The 18,271-nt window shown below is 37.1% G+C and overlaps 1 long non-coding RNA gene and 1 other non-coding gene across 17 annotated transcripts; one reads left to right on the top strand and one right to left on the bottom strand.

The window, feature by feature from the left end:
- The first annotated feature begins 894 nt into the window (after positions 1-894).
- Positions 895-6,621, top strand: LOC136208297 (uncharacterized). Of its 16 annotated transcripts, none has more exons than XR_010677059.1 (9): positions 895-1,032; positions 1,126-2,141; positions 2,247-2,347; positions 5,160-5,281; positions 5,415-5,499; positions 5,579-5,689; positions 5,794-5,961; positions 6,042-6,134; positions 6,207-6,621. It is a non-coding gene; the product is annotated as an uncharacterized lncRNA (long non-coding RNA). The 16 variants fall into 16 exon arrangements; XR_010677054.1 differs by having other exon boundaries at positions 6,244-6,621; XR_010677062.1 differs by having other exon boundaries at positions 6,272-6,621.
- An 11,271-nt stretch (positions 6,622-17,892) lies between these two features.
- Positions 17,893-17,999, bottom strand: LOC136210115 (small nucleolar RNA R71). Its single transcript, XR_010677822.1, has one exon. It is a non-coding gene; the product is annotated as a small nucleolar RNA R71 (small nucleolar RNA).
- Positions 18,000-18,271: the final 272 nt, after the last annotated feature.

Here is an 18,271-nt window from a genome sequence, read left to right on the forward strand (position 1 = left end):
ACCTGAATCTTTGGGCTGACAAACCTCACTCCAAGGCACCAGATGGATCTTTCTTCCCTCCGTAACTTCCCCCCACAGGAACCTCCGGTTAATCTTATCAAGATCATTAAGCACATGATCCGGAAGCTGACAAGCCTGCATGATGTGGTTGGGAGCTGCACAATTCACAGATTGAATTAAAGTCAGTCGGCCAGCGAGGGAGAGAGTCTTGGCTTTCCACGTGGCACACCTCGTATTGGCTTTGTCCAAAGTATCTTTAAAGGAAACTTTAGACACTCTCTCACTGTGGAGGGGAATACCCAGATACTTTCCAAGAGAAATAGTAAGAGGAATACCAGACAAATCACTTAATCTTTTACAAATTCTCGGATTCATATTCTTAGAGCACATCATCCTAGATTTCTGGATATTAAGTCTCTGACCAGAGGCCGAACAAAAACAATCCAGAATATCCATAATGACACTCAACTGCTCCTCATTACCTTTAAGAAAGATAAGGACATCGTCAGCAAAGAATAAGTGAGTCACCTGGGGACAGAAGCTGTTGATGGCCACCGGATGGAAACTCCCAATATCAATGGCATCACTACACCATAGATGGTCTATTATAACACAAAATACATGTGTTGCTATGAAGTGTTGCTAGAGATATGATTAAATTTCATCTATTCCAGCACTTTCGAAAAAGTGTTGGGTAGATATATTAAATTTGTTAACTCCTATTTATTATAACACTATTTTTAAAGTGTTGGTAGAACTAGTTTTAAAGTGTTGGTAAAAATAAAATAAAATTGTAAATTTTTTATTTCCCTCCATTTCAAAAAAGTAAAAATAAAATAAAATAAGGATATAATTGAATTATATTGGGTAATTACTCCCTCAACGTATCTGCTCTCTCACTCTCTAATCGATTAAAAAGATTACGCTCACATCTGCTCACTCACTCTCTCTCTCTCAGGCGGAACAACCAATTTATTTCCGACTAGGCGAAGCTAGGTGGACTGAGGCAGAATGAAGCGGCATTAGGCAGAGGTAGGTGCAAATCACAGCCTTGCTAATTTTGCAGCGTTTTTCATTAATTTGTGCATTCAGAAATATCCTAATTCCTAAAACCAAAAATTGAAGCCTCTAGAAAACCTAAAAAGCGCTATAAAATTCATCGAAGAAAACCAGAAGAATTGTGGGAAGAATCAATGACCAGAAAACCTAGAAAACACGATGAAGTTCTTCGTCTTCTTGCCCAGGTAAGGTAAGCTTTTCTTTGTTTGATTCTATTTCTTGTTTTTGATTTTGTATCTGTATTCTGTAGTGTAAGATTGAATTTGTTTTCAGTTTATTAAACTGTGTAGCATTAAATTGGTGCCTTAGCGGGTTTTCATGGTTAGTTTTCGGTTTATTATTCTAAAATGATGTTGTTTATGAAGGAACTTTAGGGATAATCTATTGTAACGTTGACTGTTTTCTGTTCTGCTGTAATTATATGGGAATTATGGATCTTAAATCTTATCTGAGCTTTTGTCATATAAGATTCCTAGGCAATTTATGTGAGAAAATTTCTTGGAAATGTATATGAAGGATATGAAACTCCTGTAATTGCTTTCTTCATTCCAAGAGCAGTTTCAATTCAGGGAAGGATTTGGATTAAATAGAAATAATGAATGAAGTGCATGTTTACACCTTGAGCCTAGGACTTTTTTCCCCTCTCCTTCATTAAGTGCATGTTTACACCTTTAGCCTAGGAATTTTAATTATGTGCATTGTGCCTAGGCCCCAAGATGCCTCAGTTCTTTTATATTCATTATGCCCAAGACCCATAATCCTTTATTGCTTTAGTATGCATTGTCTCTAGGCTTGTGCCTTTCACATTTGATAACTATGATTTAGATCCAGAGAACTTGCAAGTATCGCAGATAGAGTGCTAGCTCCGGAGTCCGGAGTAAGTAATTGATTGGTAATGTCATCTCTAGAACCGGGCCAACATACGCTGACGCAGAGGCCATCCCACAGCGTCGCGGCCACCACCATCTTGTCCACTGAGGTTTTCAATAATGAGGTTGTCCCTACTTCTCTAGGGTCCATCGCCCCAATTCTCTACATTGCTAGCGAGATTCAACATGAGCGTCCCTGCGTGGCATATCTCTGTTCGTACCTTCCCATTTTATATATTTGTTTTTTCGAGAAGAGATAATTTTGTTACGTATTTATTAAACAAGTAGTGATTTATTATTATTTTTCCCGGGATTTAGGTCGGTTTTATGCGTTTGAGAAAGCACATAGGTTGGATATCAGATCCGTTGGAAGAGGCGTGAGACAGTTCAAGACATCCTTGCTGCAAAGACTATAGAGGGTAAATTTCTAAATTATTTCATGCCTTCCCCGGTTCCTGAAGAATAATCATGTGATGGTGCTGAATTATTTATATGGCTTTCGTTTATTAGTTAATTATCGTGATATTGTGGATTGGGATGCCACAAAATGATTACACTATTGATCACACATCTGAGTATAAAACAATCACTTTTCAGAAATTGCTTATATATATATATATATAGCTTGGGGGGATCAAACCCTGGCCTCCTCCCTTCCACTCCACACTTGTTACCATTAAGCCATTTGCTTTTCTTGTATATTATGTTGTGCACTGCTTAATAAACCAATGCCCTTTTAGCTTCTATTATTTAATATTTGATGCATTCACTTATTAATATTGATTAAATGTGCATAATAATAAATTATTAATAGAAAAAAAAGAAATTTGCATAATAATGAATTATTAATAGAAAGAAAATGTTCATAATAATGAATTATTAATAGAAAAAAATCCAAAAACATGCTCCAATTTCTTATTTATTTAATTCCTTTATATTTTTGTAATTTATGTTATATAAAAAAATATATTTTTTAAAACATACGTTAGAACATATATTTTAAACTTTTAAAACACGAACTATGAAGTTTAGAACGTACAACATATTTTTTAGAACATACGTTATGTTTTTTAGAACATGTGTTATGTTTTTTCGAACATGAGTTATAAATTATATTATAAAACAAATGAAAAAACGATCCAGATATCTACTGATTTTTTAGAACATTATACTTAATTTTTACAACACAAACTATATATTTTTTAAAACATACGTTATAACATATATTTTAACTTTTAAAACACGAACTATGAAGTTAGAACGTACGACATATTTTTTAAAACATACGTTATGTTTTTTTAGAACACGTGTTATGTTTTTTCGAACATGAGTTATAAATTATATTATAGAACAAGTGAAAAAACGATCCAGATATCTACTGCTTTTTTTAGAAAATTATACTTAATTTTTGGAACACAAACTATAAACTTTAGAACATATGTTATGTTTTTTAGAACATACGTTATGTTATTTAGAATGTGAGTTTTTTTTTTTTGAACAAAAAAATGGCCCATATAATTACTATTTTTTTAAGACATTATCTTAATTTTTAGAACACAAATTATAAAGTTTAGAACATATGTGACAATATTTAGAACATCGTCTTTAACAATTTAAAACATAAATTACAAAAATATAGAAGAATTAAATAAATAAGAAATTAGAGCATTTTCTTGGTTTTTTTCTTTTAATAATTAATTATTACGCACATTTGTTTTTTTCTATTAATAATTATTATGCGAATTTAATCAATATTAATAAGTGCATGCATCAAATATTAAACAATAGAAGCTACAAGGGCATTGATATATTAATTAGCGCGCGGCAAAATACATAAGGAAAGTAAATGGCTCAGTGGTAAGTATTGTGGAGTGGAAATCAAGAGGCCAGTGTTTGACCCCCCCAAGTAGCAGCGATGGTTCTCACTTGATCCCTCCTATATATATATGGAGGATTTGCTGATATGATGTTTTTTCACATTATATATATATTATTTCAGCATTTCCTATTTATAAGGTAATATGAAAGTATGCTAACTTGATCATGAAAGAGTTATTGTTTTGGTGATACGAACTTTCTAAGAAGGGGAGAGCTATGAAGTTCAATTTTAATGATTTGTTTACTTAGGATTTTGAAAAATAGTCTGTCATATGTAGAAATTTTGATACACACATCATGCTCTTATTTGGATGACTTGTCTTTGAGATAATAAAATAGAAATTTTTAGTTTTCAGTATTGGATTATACATTAGCAAAGGATTTCTATTAGAACATATCCCATCCTATATATTTCCCCCCATATTTCTATAACTCACAAATGATTATGTTGAGAAGTGTATTCTACTGAAATATATCCACAACGATTTATTCTGTTGAGAAGTTTGTTGTGGCAGTTCACAATGTTAAACGTGTGTATAAAGTTTAAGAATAAGGTAACAAAATAGGCTTTGGTTTTTGGGAAGTATCAATTTAGGCTCCACGTACAAAATAGCACTAATATAAGCTTAACGTTTAAAAAAGGTAGCAATTTAGGCATCGATAACAGATTGGATACGTCATTCCTATTACTCCGTTAAGTTCTGTATTAGAACTTAACAGAGTAATATCAATGACGTGTCCCGTTCCGTTATCGATGCCTAAATTGGTACCTTTTTTAAACGTTAAGCCTATATTGGTGCTATTCTGTAAGTGGAGCCTAAATTGATACTTTCCTAAAAACAGTAGGTCTATTTTGGTACTTTATCCCTAAAATTTAAAATTTAGCCCTGCCTTGCCAATCCCTCAGAAACATACTCAGTCTACCAATATTTATGAACTATAGCACTTTTGAAAATGTAAATAGTTAAAAATAAATCAAATTAGTGGGTTCAAACAATGTATCATTTAGTTAGCTGCTCTTCTTTTTTTTTTTTGTACGAAGCTTTGATTCTTATGCCTGTCTCTATATAGGATTGAAATGTAAAAATGTATTCTCTTTATCCTTTTTCTTCCTTCAACGGGATTGAAGTACTATTAACATATCACCTTTTTAGTTTCATAACAACATCTAGCTTGTTACGATACTGTGTATAATTCATTCCTTCTCTGGTACAAATGAGTCTTCTGTTTTTACCTAAGCCATATCGAATTTGGCCTCCTAACTGAGAATCAGAAGGACCATTACAGTTTTCCACAACTTGTTTTTACACTTTCTTTTTAACATTAGGAAAATTCACATGAAATCTTATTCAGGACAATGCATCCAGTCTTGCTGCATGGGTTAAAAAGACTGGTGCACGGGAAATTGAGAGCTTTTATCAGCAGTACTATGAACAACATGTTAGATCACTTGACCAGGGAGACAAGGCAGATAGGTAAATGAATCATCGGTGACATCTTGCTTTCATTTTCCTTACACATTATTTTGAACTTATCTGTTGGTGTTTGAATTATTATTTATTAGTTGTTTTTTTCCTGTTGACTAAGTCCTGGCTAATTTCTTCGCAGAACTCAACTTGGAAAAGCCTATCAAACAGTATGAGTTCTTTATGCTGTAAATAAGACAGAGAAAGTTGAAGAAGTTGCTCCCAAGGTTAGTTTTATTTATTTTCTTCCAGTTCAATCTTGGAGTTTTATTCTGGGTATGGTTTTTGCATTTTGGTTTTGAGCAGATTATAGCTGCAGCTAGAGATGTCCAAGAAATGAATGAAATTTATGCACCATGCAGCATTCTTCCACTGTATTCTGTTGGGGCATCACAGACCATCATGCAACTTGAGGAGGTAAGGCCATAAGACATCTCCCTCTTTCTGTATGTGTGAATCCAGTGTATTAGGTTTTACATTGTGTCATTTAATATGATGTTTAAGCATTTCTTCTGTACCAGGCCAAGGCTGCTATTGCTGTACTATGGAACACTCGTGGCTTGAAGTGGCCTATGGAATTTGAGCGGCACAGGCAGCAAGCTGGGGATTTAGACCTTCTTGATTAGCTGCGAGGCATGTTTGGCTTCCAGACATGTCTTCAATCTAAAAGAAAATGAATAAAGGAAAAGGCAAAAGACATCTTTGCAGCTTAGAATTACTTCATAGTCTACAGAAAGTAATTCATAATTTTTAATTTTGGTGATTGCAGAGAGACAATGTCAGGAACCAAAGGGAACACTTAATTTTGTTACTTGTCAACCATTATACAAGGCTTCATCCCAAGCCCGAGCCTCTAAACAAGGTATTTTCTATTTTTCATCTATGCTTTTTGTCATTTTCTTTCAACTACAACTGAGGACTTATTTATTATTAGTATTATATATTGCATCCTGAGGAGTCTGAGTCTTCAGGCCCTTATGAAAGGATCCCCAATTGCAGCAAATATTTCCAAAGCCACATTGAAGCTATCAGAGGATGGGAATCTTAAAGACTTGGAAGAAAAGCGGTCGTCCATCATCAGAATGTAAAAGAACACCACTGATGACAGAACTGAAAGCTTGAGGCTGAAAAGTTTCATGGGGCTCTTCCTTATTTTCGGGGCTACTTCTACAATTTGTTCTAATTATTCTAGTTCGTTTGTTCAAAAACTTTTGGTGATTCAATGAATATGAATTCAAAAACTAGGATAATCTATATTATGGTTGTATGACAATATCATACTTTTTTTAGTTTTTTTTAATCATACGATAATGTTAAATTTAATTATTCATATATATGAAAGTAAAGTATTTGCAGTTTATGCTATTGTTTAAATTAAAAATTGCTTTTAAATTTTGTGTTGTATCTACTAAATGTGTTGTAACAAACATAATGTGATACATAAAAAAATTGTTGTAATTGTATATAAAACAGTTGCTAGAATATAAAAACGTCAAATTCGAAAGTGTTGCAAATGTGTACTGAAAAGAGTTACTACAGACTAAAAATGTTAAATGACAAAGTGTTGTAAATGTGTAAAAATGTGTTGCTTCGAAAAAACTGTATTGAAAAATAAAGTGTTGCAAAAAATATACTAAAGTGTTGCTCAAATGTTTTCAACAATAGTGTTACCAGATCTATAGTTATGCCAACACTTTCATTGTAGTTGCCTTAGGGTAAGAAAACTGTTGGTATAGACATGAATGGTAACACTTTTATTACAGTTGCTACAAATTTGAAAAGGTGTTGCTACAGACATTTATGGCGACATGCAAAAGCCCAACACTTTCTTATGATCAAAAGTGTTGCCTTTTTGTCTAAGCCAATAATTTTATGGTTTTTGCCAACACTTATTGCCTGTTGCAGTAGACCATCTATGGTGTAGTGCATCTTGAATTAGGTGGGAAAGCCTCTTCATAGCAATAACGAAAAGGAAGGGACTCATAGGATCACCCTGACGGATGCCCCGGCCCGGAGAGAACTCCTCCGACATATCCTCATTCACCATAACCTGAAACACAGGAGAAGTAATACAAACCTTAATAAGTTTTCTCCAACTGTCCGGGATCCTAGCTCTCTCCAGACTCTCCATCAGGAAATTCCAGTTGATGCGATCATAGGCCTTCTCCAAATCCAGCTTTAGAGCCACAATGCCTTTCTTCCCTTTCCTAATCATCATAGTGTGCACCATTTCTTGGGCAATCACCACATTATCCATCATTTGTCTACCGGGTACAAAACTACCCTGATTCTGACAAATGATCTCCGGAAGAATGCCCCGGATTCTATTAGCCACAATCTTTGTAACCGTCTTATAAAGAACATTACAAAGACTGATGGGTCTCATATGGAAAAAGGAAGAAGGCTTATCAATTTTTGGAATAAGAACCAGGAGGGTTCTATTAACCAGCTCAATATCCTTAGACCCATTGAACACTCCTATGATAAAATCATAGATACCCTCCTTCACAACACCCCAATTCTTATGGTAGAAGCTAGCAGGAAGACCATCAATTCCTGGAGCTTTAGACGCCCCAATGCTGAAGATGGCATGGTCAATCTCTTTTCGGAAAATAGGAAGAAAGACACTCTGACTGATATCCTCACTGATTAAAGGAAAGGTAGCAACAGAGTGAGCCCTCTTCAGCTGGACAGGATCCTCTTTGAACAGATCCTTATAGAACTCCAGAGCCAAATTCCGAATCACCTCATCTTCATACACCCACTCACCATTAGAATCCTTAATGGCCTCAATTCTATTCCTCTGCCTTCTGATCATAGTAGACAGATGGAAGTACCTGGTATTACGATCCCCATCTCTAATCCAGGATTTCCTAGACTTCTGAAACCAGAGAAGCTCCTCCTGCCTTAGCACAGCTTCCAGCTCCTTCTGAAGGGTTCTGAGGAGGCCATCCAAACTGTGATCAAACCTCACATCCAACCTACGCTAAACGCCCTCCATCCTTTTTAACAACTTATTCTTTCTTCTAATAATATGCCCAAAGACATTCCTATTCCACCCCAGCACATTATTCCTGAACCCATCAGCAGCTTGCAGGACATTCGAATGAGGTTTCCAATTCTCTTGGATGAACTCCTTGAACTTAGGATGGGACTCCCAAGCCAGCTGATACCGGAACGGTCTCTTCCCCCTAGGGCGGTTGCCTCTTAAAAGTATAAACAAAATAGGACAATGATCCGAATGACGGAACGGAAGATTTAAAACAGAACTCTCAGGGAAAGAAGTCTGGGAAGACACATTAGCACAGACCTTGTCCAAACGAACAAAGGTACTATTGCGTTTCCAAGTGAATCTATGACCCGAAGCCCCCAGGTCGGAAAGCCCACATAAATCCATATTATTTTTGTGGTGTAGACAGCGATTAACATAATGACTGGAACCCCCTCTCTGGTCACTCATAAAAACGATATCATTAAAGTCACCCGCAATAAACCAGGGATCAGAGATGCTGACACTCATAGAAAAGAGAACCTCCCACAGCCTTTTTCGATTAGCTAAGATAGGGTCAGCATACACAAGGGTAGTCAAGAAGGGCGTATTACCGGAAATACTCACTTTACAGTGAATGAACTGCTTATCGATACTAATAATATCAAAATGAATCCGATCTGGCCTCCAGAAAAGCCAAATCCCACCAGCCCGGCCAGTTGCCTCCGATCTAACACACCTCCAGTTCTTAAACTTATTAACCACCTCATCTGCTTTCTCTCCACTAATCTTAGTTTCTAGTAAAGCAAAACACGAAGGGTTAAACTGTTTAATAAGGTCATTAATATGGATACGGGTAGCTTTGCTAGTCGCTCCCCTAACATTCCAGCACAACAAGTCCATCGAAAGGAGGAAACTGACCGCACCAACCTACCTAAGCCAGGTATTTACTAGGGGCTCCTGAGAGCCTCACCGAGGTACCCGCATGTCCCCTCTTCTCTGAAAAAGCCAAAGAATTCTGGATGCTTTTTTGTTTACCCTTTGGCTTTTTCAAGCTAGGTTTAATAACCCCCATTGATTTCCCAATCCCAGGATCACCACTAAGAATAGAAAAACTAACCTCATTAGTCTCCTTCATCTTTCAGGCCGCCTGAACCAGGGGACCCCCCTGAGCTTCATTCTTGGAAGCAAAGAGGGGATTAACAGAATCAACCACTAGCTCAGAAGGCTCAACAGACTCCAGACCCGTCATACTGTGCTCCATAAGCTCATCTCCCTGGACAGGCTCATGAACGTCCTCAATAGACAGGGCACCAAACCTAGATCCAGACCTAAGAGCTAAGCTGGTACCAGCCTCCTCCCTAGCTTTGGGGATAGGCTTCTCCTTCACACTAGGAGCAGCAATAGGCTTAGAAAGAGATGAATTCCCCTTACTGATAATATCAGAAGGAAGATTCTGCATAATAGGAGGTTGAGTTCTACGACGAGTAGTCCTTTTAGCCACCATCCAGGGACCGAAGTTTCCTCCATTCCCTTGGTTACCTACAGATTTACTCCCACTCTCCACAACAGTCTCCTTCAAAACACTCTCCCTTTTGGGACAACCTTCCTGAGAATGACCATACATGCCACAATCATAATAAATGTTATGTAAGCCTTCATACTCGATAAAGAACACCTTGTTTTGAACACAGAATTTAGATAATAAGGGTTTCGCAAGATCAACATCCACACAAACCCTAGCAAACTTGCCCCTAATGGCACCAATAGTAGTATTATCCACATGGTGGACCTTCCCAACCATGCCTCCTATTTTGCTGAGAAATTTCTCACTGTAATACTCAATGGGAAGGCCCGGAAACCTAACCCAAGTCAAAATCCTGTTAACAGTAGAATCATGAGGATTAAAATTTGGAACCCAAGGCTGTAAAGCCAAAACATGGTTGGAAATAATATATGGGCCCCCCTTAATCACAGTATTGTGATCCTCAACTCTAGTAAACTTGATGACATAGTAGTCATTTTCAAGGTCAGTAATACTGACTTTCCCTTTCCTAGCCCACTGGGCTTGAATCCTTTGGGCAAAATAATTAAAGTTGATCCTCTTCCTTAACACCTTAACTATCAAAGACACCTTCCACTTCTCTCTGAGTTCCCGCTTCTCTTCTGAGGACAGTCTAATAACCGGACAAAGAGGATCATCCTGGGCACCCTCCTCCTCGTCAGAATCAGAGAACAGATCCGCAGAATCCCCTACCATCTCAACTTCCTCTAAACAAAGCTCCTCCTCAACCACCCCCATAATTGTGTCTTTCCAAGACCCTTTACCTATCCCGTTAATGCCAACTACAGTCCTAGGGGAAGCCACGTTCCCCTGTCCCTGAACATCACACCCAGCCCTTAAAGGGCTCTGACTCGAGGCAACATGCCCCCCAATTGCTGCCCCAGCCTGCCCAGCGCTGCCCGGGATAGGACAACCAATGCCAGACACCATGCCTGAAATTCCAGCCCATCGTCCCGCCCCAGCATCGGCAGGATCCGTGCGGTGCTCAGCGCTGTCGGCAGGGATGACAGGAGCCGCGCAATCAGCAGGCGGCATCTTGCCCACCAGGCCATCCGGGACAACGGAGAGCGAGGCGCAGGACACATCTCCTGCCGATCCTATGCGCCCACCCCCCAAACTCCCTGCAACAGAGTCCCCAGGGCTAGGGCGCTGCACGCCCAAACTCCCTGCAACAGAATCCCCAGCCGACAAAACCGCAGCCATCGTCGACACCTGCGCCCCAGGCGGATCTGCGAGAATCGCACCGCCCCCAATAGATCCAAGCGCCGCATCCATAACCCCGTGATCCCAGGCCCTTCCTGCCCCCCGATCCCCTATGCCGACGCCACTGCCTGCCGGATCCAGCCCCTCGTCCCCCTGCCGAGCCGCCCGACCCCGCTCCCGGGAGCGATCCCTCACCCGCTCGCCACTCACCCTTCTCTCCCTAGCAACCCCTGCCGATCTCGCATCGCCCCCCGCCGACACCCCTTCCGGCTCAAGATCCGAAACCCGCCCCTCCCCAGCCGCACGATCCGCCTCTCTAAGCTCAGATCTGCCGCCATCGCCGCCGCCCCCCTCCATAGTCCTCCTAGCCCTAGGTTTTTCTCTCTCTTTCGCCATTTTTATTTCTGTGCTTATAGGGTTTAGAATTTATAAATAGGGTTCCAAATTCTTAAATTAAAATGTAAAATTATAATATAAAAAATAATAAAATATTTAGAAATTATTTTAATAATATGATTTAGTTGTAATTTTATAACTGAACAAGATTTTCATGTAAAAGGCCCATCAAATAAAACCTACGGCCTAATTATCGCTTATGGCCTAAGTCTATTTAAAGAAATTAAAATTTGAACATCACATTTTTATCCAAATATTAATAGATATTACTAATTAACGGAAGTACAAAATATATTAAAAAAGCATACATTTGAAAAAAAAATAACAAACCAATGCATTAAATTAAAATAATAACATGATTAAAAGAACGAAATTTGTCGATGATCAATTAGTAAGGTCGGTGATTGCGAAACGTTTTCAAAAGTGTTTTAGTAGAGCAGTTGACCACACATCCTTTTATCACGGATTAAATTGAATTAAAAATAACTATATAACATAAATTAAATTGAAATAAAATACATAAAAGTAATATTGACTATATTTATTATGGAATCTTTTGAAAAAAAATTAAGACTAGAAAGATATGGAAAATAATGTTTCAAAATTCTTAAAAAAAATAAAACCAAATTAATCTTAAAACAATTACTCAATAAATTCTTACAAAAAGAATTAATAAATTCGTATAGTTGGGCAGTTGAAAAATTAGGTGAGCTGCTAAATACCGCTATCAAATTCCTTTTCACCGCCAGTTTTGGACTTTTTTGCCCTTCTCACAATTTTGATCAAAAACTGAAAATTCTTTCCAAAATCATAAACCCGAACAACAATAATTGAAATTATGAAAATAATTGATGTGTGACAATCCGAACCCCGAAAATGGATGATTACGAGTCGGAAACATTAAGATTTACATCTTTTTATCAAATAACTCATGAAAATAATACATATTTTTCATGACGATTTTGCATTTTTCGTCACAAAAAATTGAATGATTTAGCATTTTTCGTCACTAAAAATTTTACGATTTTGTATATTTCAAAATTTAGCCTAAACGGATGCGGCATACCATTCCCACCATGGTGAGAACGGATGCGGCATACCATTCCCACCATGGCGGGAACGGATGCCGCATCCGTTCGCACCATGGTGGGAATGGTATGTCGCATCTGTTTAGGCTAAATTTTGAATTTTCTCTCAAAATTTCTTTTCCCAATTTTGACAAAAAAAAATTTATGCCAAAGGCAAAATGATCTAATGGGTGCGGTGGTAAGGAATTTGGATGCGATATATAGCAATACCCAAAATTAGTGGTGGGATCGAGAGAAAAATCCAAATTTATAGCATCTTTAAGGAAACAAACATGTCGGCTCCATGATTGAAAATAAGGGCCTTTTCTCCATTTGCCACATAGTTCGCAATGCCTTTTCTCTCATGCGATTTAGCTTTGTAATTTGCTCATTTTCAATAAGAGAGTAGCTGGATTCAGTGACTCTCCAATTCGTGGAGACTTTATTTTGGCAATTCTAATAGTTGTAATTCTCTAGAAAATTACAGACTAGTCTTTTTTATGATCACTATAGTTGTTCTAAAACTATCAATCCTTGTAATTTATATCTAGGGTGTGCATCGATTCGGTTCGGTTAACCGGATCGAATTTTGTGCTATATTCATAACCGAACCGAGCCGAATAAGATTGGCAACCGAGTTTTATTTCATCGAAAATTTTCGGTTCAGTTACCGATCGAATAACCGAAAACTCAAAATATTTAAATTTTCTACATTTTTATTTAATTGGTTTTCAAATAATTCCTTTATATTTAATTGGTTTTCAAATAATTCCTTTATATAAAAGTTACACATGAAGAAATTAAAGACTAGTGAAACAAAATTTATATATATAAAGATAAAAGTATATTTTTTAGGGATTGGATTTTATATTTTATAAGTTATGTATATATGTAAAAATAAAATTACATTTTTTATATTTATATAATAAGTTCGTTCGGTTATCGGTTATACCAATATTTTTTTAGTAACCGAACTGATAGCCGATTATCAATCTAAGCCAAAATTAAAACCGAACCGAACCAGGATGTTAAAATAACTGAACCACACTAAAACTTCGGTTCGGTTATCGGTTTGGTAATCGGTTATTTTGCTTACCCCTATTTATATCACTAATAATTTATTTTTTTAGGTGATGAGGTTTCTCCGCCACTCGTAGGCATCCATCCTCCTAAATATTGGGGGTGAAATGGGGAATGCATCTCCACCGCCCCACCCAACCCCGTTGCCACTCTTAAGGTGACTAGGTAATGATTGACGTGGTTGAATCTTGTAAGTCGACTTGGAAACCTATAATTTGATAGAAATAAGGTGAAAGAGAGATTGTTGACCGGCTACCCACTCCATGCTTGAGTCAGTTTAAGTCAAAGACTTAAAGATAACACAACAGTAAATCAAAGCTAAAATGTAAGCTTAATGGATGAAGTACCATACATTGAGTTGTTCTTACTCTATTTATATTGTGATCGAATTGTAGACGACAGTTATGATTTTAAGAGCGAGAGTAAGCTACGTGTCACCTATTGATAGGTGAATGTGCGCCCCGATAGCAGGGATTGAGATCCCTCAAGCCCACTAGGCCTGCAATTCATAGGATCGGGTGTGCTTGTTGTAACATGTGGATCCTCGACTAGATCTTTTGAGACTTTCCGAGTCAGGATCTCCAATACAGAATCACATTAACCAGTTTTGTTATTGTCGCGGCACGTGGTGCTAGTTTGAACAAAAGGTCAAATTTGCCCATTAAGTTGACAGGAGAAGTCATTTTAGCTCAAATCAAACTTTAAATATCGACTCGGTCCAAAAGTTAATTATTTTTTACAAAGGTAAATTTCACCAATGGTATACAACGTTTGTCCGTTTTCACACTTTGGTGTACAACCTTCAATTTGTCTCACTAATATGTACGAACTTATAGGTGACCTGCCATTTTGGTATACAGTAGGTAAAAATGACCGGTCAACGCGAAATCAACGTGCCACGTCAGCAGTTTGACCGGTTAAAAAATCAAAATTTAACCATCTAACATAAAATTACATCCATACCCTCTTCTTCCTCTTCCTCTTCCTTTCCCCTTTCCATTTCCCTCTCCAACTTCTCTCTGTCTTATTTCTCTTTATTGTTAGATCCAACAATTATATTGTTGATGGGAAATTATTTGATCGTTCTTCTTTTTCCCTTTCACCTTCTTTAATGGAATTTCTTCCTTTTTAGGATTCCTTCATTTACAACTGCCAAACCTGATGTATGTCGGTCTTTATGATTTGAAACCAACTGCTTCCTCTATTAAACATCTTTTAAATCAATCTTCTTATTTTTTTTTATCTTGAATACAACTCCTTTTACTATCATATTCATGTTCTTCTCCTCATGCTGCTTGAATTCTAAATGAGAATCAAGTAAATAATAATCTATAAATTTAACAGACCTATTATGACTAACCAAATTGGGATCTGAAAAAGACTGTAGCCCCATCAATCTACCTACAATTCTAGGAGAAGTACCTGTACACCTAAGTGGAGGGTAAATTACATACGAGGTGTACAACCTTTACCTGTTATCACACTTTGGTGTACAACCTTTGATTTTGCACACTAAAGTGTACGAACTTCAGATGACCTCACACTAAAGTGTACACCCGGTTATTATGACCGGTCAACTACGGTCAACGCTGCCACGTCATCTAATTCCACTTAATGCTAATTAAAAACGTTTTCCAATTAATGCAGAAAGACCTTTATACCCCTTGTTTGTTTCCCTTAAAAAAATTACAAAACAAATAAATTATCTCTCATCTCTCTCTCCTCTCTCCTATTTCATCCGACATTACGTCTTCCTCGTTCATCCATGCTTCTTCTTCACCGCGAGAACTGAAAAAAAAGGGAAAACCCTAATCTTCAAAAATAGCGGGCTTCACTTGTACACGCAACGCAAGGGCTGGGTGCTGCGAAGAAGATCCAAGATGTCTTCTTCATCCTCTGCGCAGAATGTACAGAACTTTGGCGGAGGATGGATTTGCCACTGCGGAATCCAAGCACCTCTCTCAACGTCATGGAGCGATTCAAACCTAGGGAGAAGATATTTCAACTGTAAGAATTTTGGGGTAAGTAAGTTCTAAATAAAAAAATTACCTCGTCCTCTTCTCGTGCTCTGTTAAGTGTTAAGCCCAAAATATACCTAAAATATCATATATAAATACGTTAAATTTACATTGAAATCGTGCTAATTATATTCATTTGGAATACTTTTACGTCTTTATTTACTTCTTTGATGCAAGGTACTTAATTATTTGGTTAAATCCAAATAGGAGCTAAAACGGAGCTTAAACGGAGCTAAAATGGAGGAAAAACCTAAAAAACGTACCAATAATGCATATCAGTCAGAAGAACGCTCAAGGAGGACGAGAAGCAGTCGAGAGACAGGGAGACAAGTCTCTGTCGCGACTGAGATTTTCATAATCTCAGTCGCGACTTACGAAAGGCGTCACGGAAGAAGAACGAAATCTTCAACTCGCCCCTGTACCCCTTATCGCGACTGAGATTTTCAGAATCTCAGTCGCGACAGCGAAGCATTCTGCACATATTTCACATGTTTTAATCTGAGAAACGCGTCTGTTTGTTTGGATAAAAGCGACTCTTCACCAGCGGACACGACCCATCATTTACAACCCTTCAACAACTATAAATAAGTGATCCATTTCAGAAATTTGAGATGTTGGTTAAGTTAGAAAAGTTAGAGAAGAGAGTTATTATGTTGAGTTTCTGAATCAGAAAAGAGTCAGAAAGTTAGATTTCATTTCTGTAAACAAACTTGATGTGCACAAGTTGTTATTCGATTAGTTATAAACACAGTATTAGTTTAGTTTCAAAGGTTGATCAGAGACAAGTTTTCATTCTGGTAGTGGACTGACCAGTCTCTATTCCGAAGATTCAGCGAGAAGAATTGACGGCTGAAGCGTATGGGGTCTGACAAACCTACGGAGTTTGAGGGAAAGATTGACAACCCGGATCTCAAAGTTTTTGTTGCAATGCTCTCCAAGTTTCTACTTCTCTGTTAACTTGTGAAGATTCACATTTCATTAATGATATACTTATTTATTCAATATATTCTTTCTGTTGTTATTTTGATATTGTTCTGACAAAATGATTTTCAAAATGATAAATTGGTGTTTTTATTAAAACGTTTTATTCCATCTTATTCATATAAGAACTTTGTTGAACACTTGACAGATTTAGTTTTTATGGATGATATGATCGCTGATCGCGGCTTATCAGACATAAAATACTAGTTTGATTAAGGTAGAAATCTGCTCCGATCCAGAGAGATTTCTACGGTTCAAAGCCATTTAATTGAATAAATTCCTATATTATTACATGTCCATAATCTTTCCAAAGTTAAAGTTGTTTTCTTTGCTTTATGAAAATAAGTTTTATACCTTCTATTTATTCCAATTACGGAAGTATCTGTCTTGTAATCAAAATCTCAAGACGGAACTGTTCTCTAAACTCGATATAATATTCTTATCTAATCCTAATTTACCCAAACCAATTCAATCAATTAAACGAATTTCTTTTATTAAACCTAAACACGTGAATAAAACTGAATTAAATAAGGTTTTAGTTAAAAAGCGTTCCCTGTGGGTTCGATATCTTTTATTACTACAAGCGTATACCGTGCACTTGCGGAAATCGCTCAACAAGTTTTTGGCGCCGTTGCCGGGGAACGCCAAAATTTTTGACAAAATTTTAAATTTTTCGTGTTTTATTTCGAATCTAGGTTTAAACATACTTATTTTAACTTTTATAATGTAAAAAATTTTAATTTACTAATTTATTTATTTTTTCAAATTCTGTTTTGTAGGTAGTTTCGGTTCGTGCAAGATTTCAGATTCATACGCAGTTCTCGAAGTTCAGGCATTGTACCAGACCCTATAGACCCAGAAATTGAGAAAACCATTAGGAAAAACAAGAAAAACAAGAAAAACAAAAATAAGACTCCAGTAAAAACATTTACCGAGCCAAAAAAAATGGCAGACCCACCAACACTTATGGATTACGCTAGGCCAGGTGTGGCCGGTGTGACCAATAGTATCGTTAGACCCAGAATCACCGCAAACCAATTTGAAATCAAGCCAGCTTTGCTTAATATGTTGCAAAATAATGTAACATTTTACGGGTTACCTACCGAAAATCCTAACACCCATTTAACAAATTTCCTTGAAATTTATGACACTTTTAAAATCCCAGATGTGATGCAGAAGCAATCAAACTTCGCCTCTTTCCTTTCACTTTGAAGGATAGAGCCAAAGAATGGTTAACTTCTATGCCAGCCGCAACTTTTGCCACTTGGGAACAATTAGCCTAAGCATTTTTATCGAAATATTTTCCTTTAGCAAAAACATCAAGAGTCATAAAGGAGTTAACATCTTTTTCTCAAAATGATAATGAGACTCTTTATGAAACTTGGGAACGTTTTAAAGAACTTCAACGTTTATGCCCACACCACCAATTACCCGCTGAACTTTTAATGCAAACATTTTACAATGGACTAAATCCTACAACTAGGGGTTCATTAGATGATATGTCGGGAGGGCTATTTATGAAGAAAACATCAGCCCAAGCGAGAGAACTTTTGGAGGAAATGGCAATCAACAGCAGTATGTGGCCCGCGGAACGTGGACATATACCGGTGGCTAAACCATCATCCTCAACCACACCATCAGTTAAAGGTATAGTTGAACTTGATCCAGTCGCGATGCTACAAGCCCAATTTTCTGCTTTAT

Source organism: Euphorbia lathyris, chromosome 10 (genome assembly GCF_963576675.1).
Source record: "Euphorbia lathyris chromosome 10, ddEupLath1.1, whole genome shotgun sequence".
NCBI classification, from domain to species: domain Eukaryota; kingdom Viridiplantae; phylum Streptophyta; class Magnoliopsida; order Malpighiales; family Euphorbiaceae; genus Euphorbia; species Euphorbia lathyris.